The 9,303-nt window shown below is 38.9% G+C and overlaps 1 non-coding gene across 1 annotated transcript; it reads right to left on the bottom strand.

Moving 5' to 3' along the window:
• Positions 1-9,015: 9,015 nt before the first annotated feature.
• TRNAG-CCC lies at positions 9,016-9,088 on the bottom strand. The gene has a single exon. It is a non-coding gene; the product is annotated as a tRNA-Gly (tRNA).
• Positions 9,089-9,303: the final 215 nt, after the last annotated feature.

The following is a 9,303-nucleotide window of genomic DNA, read 5'->3' as shown; positions in this document are numbered from 1 at the left end:
CACACACACACATGCATACATACATACATCCTATTGGTTCTGTTTCTCTGGAGAACCCTGACTAATATAGAAGCCATCTGACTTACTTGAGCAAGGGCATGGTATGGTCTGATTTACATTTCAAAAATCACTGTTACTTCAGGGAGGGAGAACTGACTCTTGGCAGCAAGAGGGAGGCAGAGAGACTAGCTAGAAGGCTGTTCTGGTCCTGTAGGTGAGACCTGACAGCGGCCTGGAAGTGATTAGAGGTCGCTGGTTTTGAAAAATATTTTGCAGGCTTTTTAAACAGATCAGATGAAGGGTGTGAGAGAAACATAAATAAGGCTTATGTGTTGGGCCTGAGCAACTGTGTGAAGGGTGTGCTATTTATAAAGACAGTTCTGGAAGCCTGGATAAGGAACAGGTGTGCAGAGGTGGAAAAGGAGGGGAGGGAAGATGTATTAAGGATCCAGAGTTTTATTTTGAGCACATTAATTTCATGTTGCCTGTTTGCTGTCCAAATGGAAACATCAGTTAGAGCATTAGATGCAGGCATATGCTGCTGTACAGTGGTAGTTAAGAGCACAGTCTGTGGAGCCAGAACGTGAACCTCACTGTCTTGGTCTTTTAATCTTAAAAATGGGATGATAGACATACATTACTGATGTGACATGAGGATTAGATTAATCAACATGTGTAAGCTATTAGAATGTGCCTGATGATCACAGAAAAAGTTATGTAAATGTTAGCTATTCTAATAGTCAGAGTTTTATCTTTCTGGCTCATCAAATAAGTTCCTAGATTGAGGCAGGGGCCTGGGGAATGTCTCCCAAGCATCCTGCTTTGTATAGTTTTTGATTACTAGCTCAAAGAGGTCAAAACACAAACAGGAATTGGGTGCCAATTGTTTGTCTTCCCTTTGCCTGGATGGCAAGCGCTTCTGGAATGATGACATCAGAAAACTGTGCTTTAATAAAGCACACTTTTCTACCTGATTGCAACATCAGCTTGTCTGATGCAGCCCCACTCCCCCCAAATACCTCCTTGCCTTCTATGCTTTCATTCTCCATTGCATATCACACCTTCTTACATACTGTACATGTCACACTTATTTGCTTATTTTCTGTCTCCTCTTGGTAGAATGTAAGCTCTAGGAGGGCAGGGATTTTTGACCATTTTTGTTCACCTGGAGGAGTGCCTAGCTCAGTCAATACAGGAGGAGTGAATGATATTTCCTAGTGCTTATTGTTCCCTTTGTTTCTTATTCTATTTCTTCACATGTTTTCCCATGAGAAAGGCACATCAAAAAGAAGGTTGCACATTAACATGATTCTCTGGACCTTTATGATTTGTGCAGAATGTTAATTTTCATTGAAACAAACCTCATCTATGAAATGGAATTTCAGAGGAAGCCTCTGATGGCAGTTTCAGTTTTGACTTTGGAAATCAATTCTGGAATTGACATGTAGTCTCCTGAAAGTGATGACACTTTTTTGCTGTTGGCTGTCCGCTCCGTTTCCCTGCCAGTCTAAGTGTGGGCAGCAATACACTCCAGTTGCAGATTCTGATCACAGGTATTTGCTCAGCAATGCTTGTCGATGAGAGGCATTGAGAGCTGTGCTGAGTGGAAGTTGATACATGACCAAGTCAATCTATGACTTGTGAGTCTTATTGTAAGTCCAAGACACTGTATTGATTCTGTAGAATGGACTGGAAACTGACTATCATCTCACAGAACCCTCTAACTTGCTCCTCATCTGTTTATTCCCAAGGGAGCATTTGCATCACACAGCTTTCTTCCAAAATCATTAACTTTTATTTCCCTTTACATTCCATTGTGATTTTACCATACGTATGAAAAGTGGACAAATGGATGTCTTTATTTAGCACAAAAGCATCGGTCCTGTTTTAATGTCAGCTTTTCAGAGGCAGCTAATTTTATCTTCTCTTAGTGCATGGTTTTAGTACACAGATACTGTTTCCTTGGACAAACAGGCATTGTGTCGAAATAAATTTCATTTGACCTTACACTTCTTGTGCCAGCACTTATTATCACCCTTAGCATATTGTATTGCAGGTAGTCTTACAAAATATTTTTAAATTATCCTGATCAAATTAATCTTAATATTATAGCTGTTGTCTCGTTTCTCATTGTGATTGTACCAACCAGCACATCATGGCACATAGTTGGAGTTCAACAAATGATGGTTGAAGTGAGTTAAATATTAATTCCTGAGGCTACATGGGAAGGGGCATTGCCATTGTGCTGCTTTCAGATTTCCCTTTTATCTATAGAATGAATGATAGGCTGAAATAGGACTCCTCATCAGCTATTCTCTTTGTCCTTGAAAGTGGTTGTAGACTGGACCTCAAGGAAAAAAACCCATTTCTGAACTAGGTTACGATCCTTTTGTGCCTCTGAATTCTAAGCATGTTTTATGTCATTGGAGGATGGTTATTCCAATGAATGACTAAAGTTATAGAACATCCGTTCTAGCTGGAAGGAAGCCTCTAATTCTGCTAGAGAATGTTCATTATATAGATAAGTAGTGGGGACTGAGAATTTAGGGACTTACTTCAGACCTCAGAGCTGTTAGCTCATGTCGGAAGGAAATTCTAGCTCCTGTGCTCTACCATGATATTAGACCTTGATTTGGAGGCAGTTACTTGATTTCCTGGGCACTTATCTAAGGCAGAACATTCTGAAGAAAGCCTGCATTCTTTTTCAGAGATGACTAGATGCTCCCACTGAAGCCAGCCAGGCAGGGAAGTTAGTCTGTGAGTTTGGTTTCTGCAGAACACATGCTGAATCACTTTCTCATGGCTGTTGGTACTCAGAATTGTCCTACCATCACCCAGGTCTTTGCTGTTTTTAGTTCACCTGAGGGGGAAAAAATTGCACTGAGCAACAGAAGATATGTGGACAATAAAAAAAAAAAATCAAATAAACATTTTCCTCCCTTGAGGCTAAAAGGAAAGAGAAGGATTCAAATAAAACCTTCTAAGAATAATGATTCATTTATAATAAATGTCATATCCCTTGCCTTGGCTCTATGATGTCATTACTATTACTTATATAATATTCTGGACTGTGCAACCCGCACTGCTGATGCTGCTTCAAAGGGTGGGGTGCCTCACAGCTACTGTTATATGTCAATATAGGCATTTTATTTATACACAAATAAATGAGCTTATTATATAGTATAAGTGATAAGTGCAAAGAAGAAAAAGGAGGAGAGGAGGAGAGGTAATCTTGATGATAGGTGAGTAGCCTTAGACAGCCATAGGGATTTATTTTAAATACACTTTCCAGGTTTGCAAGTTATGTCCTAAACAGCAGCGTATGGAACAGATGCAGGCAAAGCCACCAGCACTAAGAAAATGGGGTCACAACCATGGAGACGAGACATTCGCCCCTTTTACATGCACTTGGTCTTAATGCAGATTGTGCAAAAATAAATGAATACATAATCAGACCCCATTTTCTTTAACTGAATTATCATTTATTTTTATTAGTATCTAGAAAGGATTCAGACATAAGAAAGAATATCTATTAGCTTTATTTTTCAATACAAAAGCCAAATCGTTGTACGTGATTTTAATAGATTCGAGCGGTAGATCAATTAACAAATTGTTTAATTTAAATCTATTTAACTTTAAAGAGGAATCCTTCCTTCCCCTTGTTTTTGTTTATTTAGTCATTAATATATTTTTTTGGTCTTAAATTGAAGTCATTTTGAAGCACCTTTCCTGGACGTGATCAATACCAAGAGTTATTGCTATGTTCTCTCACCTTTTTCATTTTACGATAACATTAATGGTACACAAAAGGGCTGTATTTTGCAGGTGTTGGGCATGAATATTGGAGAATATAAATATAGAATTGGATGCTTTGCAGAGACTCTGCAGCTGGAGGGATGACAAGGCTGGTCTTCACTGAGGAACAGAGTCTAAGTGACACCATTCAGGTGTCCACCAAATCTGAGAGGCTAAAAATCCAGTGCAAGTGGAAATGATAACCTTTGTGCATGTGACAGTGACTTTCTCTGCATGATAATGGGGAAGAAGAGGAGAGAGCCTAAAAATACTGCAGCAATAAGACACTCAATATATGGACCTAAAGACCTTCTTGCAGTGGTGTGGTAGGCAGAATAATGGCCCTCTTAAAGATGTCCATGCTCTAATCCCTGAAACCTGTGAATATATTACCTTCCATGGCAAAAGGAACTTCAAAGATGTGATTAAGGGTATGTACCTTGAGATGTGGACCTTATTCTGGATTATTCAGGTGGACCCAATCTAATCTGGCTTGGTCACAGAGAGAAGCAATGGAAGAAGAGGGAAAGATTCAGAGTATGAGGAGGACTCACCATTGCTGCCTTTAAAGATGGAGGAAGGGGGCAATGAGCCAAGGAGTGTGGACATCCTATGAGGCTGGAAATGGCCCTCAGTTGATTGCCAGGAGGGAAACAGAGATCTTGGTTCTACAAATACAGGAACTGAAACACTGGTAACCTGTATGACCATGGAAAAGGATCTTCCCCTAGAGCCTCCAGAAAGGAACACAGTCCTTCCAATACCTTAATTATAGCTGGATGAGACCCATATCAGTTGTCTGACCTACAAAACTGTAGGCCACTATGTTTGTGGTTATTTGTTAGAGTGGTGATAGGAAACTAATATAAATGTTGGCGAATGAATGAAAAACATTAAGAGTGGAGTCTTCTTTGGGTCCATCAGTTTCAGCACTTGGAACGAGCTGCCACGTGGAATAGGCAAAGCTGTATTTGCTCTTACATTTGAAAACACCCATTATTGACAGCTCAGGAAAACATTCAGTCAGTTAAAATAATGAATAAAGGGCACATCTACCCAAGAGTCAGACTTGTTATATGTTACCACAGAGGATAACTTTTCATTTTCACACAGGCCTAGGAGATAGGAGAGATAGCTTTTTTGTTGAGGTCTTAAAAAATAATTTCCAAATTATTTTGGTGAGCTATTTCTCTTTTTGTTTCTGGGTAAAGGGTCAACTGAAATTGCTCAAGCTTCTTATAACAATCAATCATTTGTCATGGAAAAATGATGTAGCCAGCAATTAGGTCAAGTTTTATACCAACTTCTTTGCTTTTACTCTGCAATTACTTGAATCTTTTACAATATCATTGCTTGAGTATATAGTTGACCCTTGAGCAGCCTGGGGGAATCAGGGGCGCCAACCTTCTGTGTAGTTGAAAATCTGTGTATAATTTATAGTCAACCCTTCAAATTCATGGTTCCTTCACACACACAGCTTCTCTGTATATATGGTTTCGCACCTTCTGCTTCAACCAACTCAGATGGTGTAGTACTGTAGGACTTACTATTGAAAACAATCCACATGTAAGTGGACCTGTGCAGTTCAAACCCGTGTTGTTCAGGGTCAACTCTTATCTTTTTAGTTCACTTACTTTTGGTTCAACTTCTCTCCTTCTCCCTGGCCGCCTTCTTAGGGCTCGTTGAGCACCAGCTACTTGTTATTAGGACCCTGTGTTGGGGATCCTCCTGAGCATGGAGAACTCTATCCATGTGTACTCAGGACTCACATAGATATGTAACATGGAGGCACAGGGGTGTTCCGATGGACCATGCCTGGATCATACCTAGGTTTAAATTGTATTGAAATTTCACTAGTTCAAAATATGATTTCCTTTTTTCAGAATTCAAATTGCTCAGAGAGGCAGGGTCAGAGTCCATAAAAATTATACATATGCAGACAGGCCTTGTGAGGTCCATCCTGCATTGATATAGACTCCTTAATAGGGTTAAACTGTTGCGTTTGTGCCTGTGTGTTGTTTTGGGTGTGTGTACAAGCCAGTCAGATCTTTTCCTCCTTAGCCCCAGGCAGAGCATTTCAGACCTGTTGTGGACTGAGTCGTGCCCCTGCCCCCCCAATTCTTATATTGAAACCCTAATCCCCAATGAGACTATATTTGAAGATAGGGTCTCTAAGGGGGTAATTAAGGTTAAATGAGCTCATAAGAGTAGGGTTCTATATGATAGGACTAATGTCCTTATAAGAAGAAGAGATACTAGAGTTCTCTCTCTCTCTCCCAGCACTCACAGAGGAAAGACCAAATGATGACACAGCAAGAATGAGGCTTTTATAAGTCAGGAAGAGTGATCTCACTAGAAACCCAATTTACCGGCACGTTGATCATGGACTTCTAGCCTCCAGAATTGTGAGAAAATAAATTTCTGTTGTTTAAGCCCTCCAGCCTCTGGTATTTTGTCATACAAGCCTTGGCAGATTAATACAAGACCACTTCAGGAGTCTGCATTTCATCCTGGGAAGTCCTTGAGGCAAATTAAGCTTGGGACATGTGGCATCGTCCATTTTACATTTGAAAGCAAATGTCTCTGGCTCTTGTGTAAAAAATGACATGAAAAAGGAAGGAAAGAATGGAAGTGGAAAGTTAGCTGAGAGGCTACTGTACTGGTCCACGCAAGAGGCAATGACATTCTTTAAGATTTGACGATGTAAAGCAAAAATGACAACTCTGAATTGTGCCGTTTATAACATATCCTACTTGTGCAGTTTATAACACGTGAAGATAAAATATGTATCACAACAATAGCCAAAGAGTGGGGATTTAAGGTTAATAGACTTACACTGTTGAAAATTTATACATTTCATGTCAGATGGTACACTATTAACACTGAATTGATTGTGATAATTTTATTATTCATAATGTAACCTCTAAGTTAACATGAAAAAGGTGCAAAGATATATAGCTAAAAAGCCAATAAAGTAACTTAAATGAAATACTAAGGGTATTTCATTAGCTCAAAATGAGGCAGAAAAGAAGGTATAGAGAAAAGAAAAACAGATGAGACAATTAGAAATCAAACAGCAAAATGGTAAACCAAAATCAAGCTATATCTAAAGTTATATTCAATGTAAGTGGAATGAATATGCCAGTTAAATGACAGAGATTGTCAAGCAGGAGGAAAAAGAAAGAAGCAAGATCCAATTAAACCCTATCTACAAAAACATACTTTAATTATAAAAACTAATAAAGAGTGACAGCAAAAGGATGGGAAAAGATATGCCATGCAGACAATAAACATGAGAAAGATGCAATAGCTATATTAATATTAGACAAGGTAGACCTCAAGACAAGAATATTGATAAAGAGGGACATTTTATCATGAAAAAATGCCAGCTCATCACAAAGACATAACAATTATTAATACATATGTGCCTAATAATAGAACTTCAAAATACATGAAGCAAAAATAGTTAAGATTAAAGGGAAAATAGATAATTGCACAATCATAGTTGGAGATATTCATGTCATCTTCATAATTAATACAACACTTAGACCAAAAAATATCAATAGAATGGATGACATGATCAGCACTAGCAACCTCCTTGATCTAATTGATGCTTAATAAAACACAATGTTCTATAACTAGAATACACATTCTTTTCAAGTGGCATGGAACTTTCAAGATATATAATATACTGAGCCATAAAATAAATCTCAAAAAGTGTAAATTGGTATCCCTATTTGGAAGTACCTATTAAAGCTAAACTTACATCTACCCTATGGACCAGTATACCTATTCGTAGTGCATACCACAGAGAACTGAATCCACCAAAAGACAAGTACAGGATTATCCACAGCAGTGTTATTCAAAATATCCCAGTCCTAAAAAGCAGCTAAATGCCCATCCACAGGAGAATGGAGACATTGTGGTATCTTCATATAAAAGAATGTAACAGAAAGAAAAATGAACTTTTGCTACACAGGACAATATGGATGAGTCTCACAGATGTAATGAAAAGCTCAAGAATCCAGTTACAAATCTAGTCAATAATGTATGATTTCATTTATGTGAAGTTCAAGAACAGGCAAAACTAATCAACAGTTATAGAAGGCAGAAGAGTTGGAGTAGCTGTTACTTCTTGGTATGGTAGATATTGCCTGGGAAGGACACATGGGAACATTCTACATGCTGACAACATATGTCTTATACAGGTGGGAGTTAAGGCCACGTCAAAACAACTGACTGGTCTGGTTCAAGAGGCCTTATGAGTCATAAGGACCTTGGTTTTCCAGTCAACATTCCTAGGAGATGACCCCCAAAAGTAGAACTGGTAGGTCATCTCCACCCCTCCCCCAATGCATTATTGCCAAATCTGATGACTTGAACTTTGTGCTCCCTTGGAAAGAAGCTTGCAAACAGGTGGTCCTTGTACCAACTATATAAAGAGATCTTCTTGAGGAGATTACTGATTGAATCAGTCCTGCAATGAGACCTTTTGATTGACCTAAAAATACAAATTGTTTAGAACTCTTTTAGAAGCACTTACCATAAACTGATATACCGATTAATCTTTGAAATGTGGCCTTTGATGGGCAAAACTGTTTGGCCAGTTGAAGTTCTTGTGAACTTGTGAAAAAATGTTTGTCTTTGAAAGCATTTCCTACTTTTCATATCTTTCCTTCCATTAGCTGCCTCTTCCTGACTTCCCTCCCTGTTATTGCAGTAGGAAGCATCTCTTTACACGAGCCCAGACATGCCTGGGGAGCCTTGCATAAAAACTTTTGATAGAAAGGGATCGTGCATTGTGATTTTCCCAGGGTGCCATAGCTTTACGGACATCAAGTAAGTGTCATATACATGGACCTGTGTTAGAATAGCATGTGCTAGTATAAGAAGTGTAGGAGTCAGACCTCAGTTTAAGCAGTGGCTTTGGTACTCAGTAGCTGTGCAATGTTAGGCAAGTTACTAAAACTCTCTGAGTTTCAGTTTCCTTGTCTGTAAAATGCAATTAATGATCATTGCCTCATAGGATTATTCTGAGGTTAAACATCTAGAATGGTGTCTGGCATATTGTAAGGGCTCAATAAACAATGGTATTTAAAAAAATATTTATTTATTTGGCTGCGCCCGGTCTTAGTTGTGGCACGTGGGATCTTTGTTGCGGCACGCAGAATCTTTATAGTTGTGGCATGCCAACTCTTAGTTGCGGCATGTGGGATCTAGTTCCCTGACCAGGGATTGAACCCGGGCCCCCTGCATTGGGAGTGCAGAGTCTTAACCACTGGACCACCAGGGAAGTCCCAACAATGGTATTATTATTTCATGATGATGATAATACTGCTGCTTCTGCTGACATTAAATTTAGTGATATTCTGACCTCTTCCCTCTATAAATATAGGCAAAAACATCACACAGTTATGTATAATTAATGAGTTCTTTTGCTCCTTACTTTCTGGATAATGGGGCTTATCAATTCTTCATAAAGCACTTTGGATTCTGGAGCTAAAACTC

This window comes from Monodon monoceros, unplaced genomic scaffold, assembly GCF_005190385.1.
Source record: "Monodon monoceros isolate NGI ecotype Baffin Bay Population unplaced genomic scaffold, NGI_Narwhal_1 Super_Scaffold_10, whole genome shotgun sequence".
Lineage (NCBI taxonomy): Eukaryota > Metazoa > Chordata > Mammalia > Artiodactyla > Monodontidae > Monodon > Monodon monoceros.
This window is presented reverse-complemented; position numbering and strand designations above follow the sequence as displayed.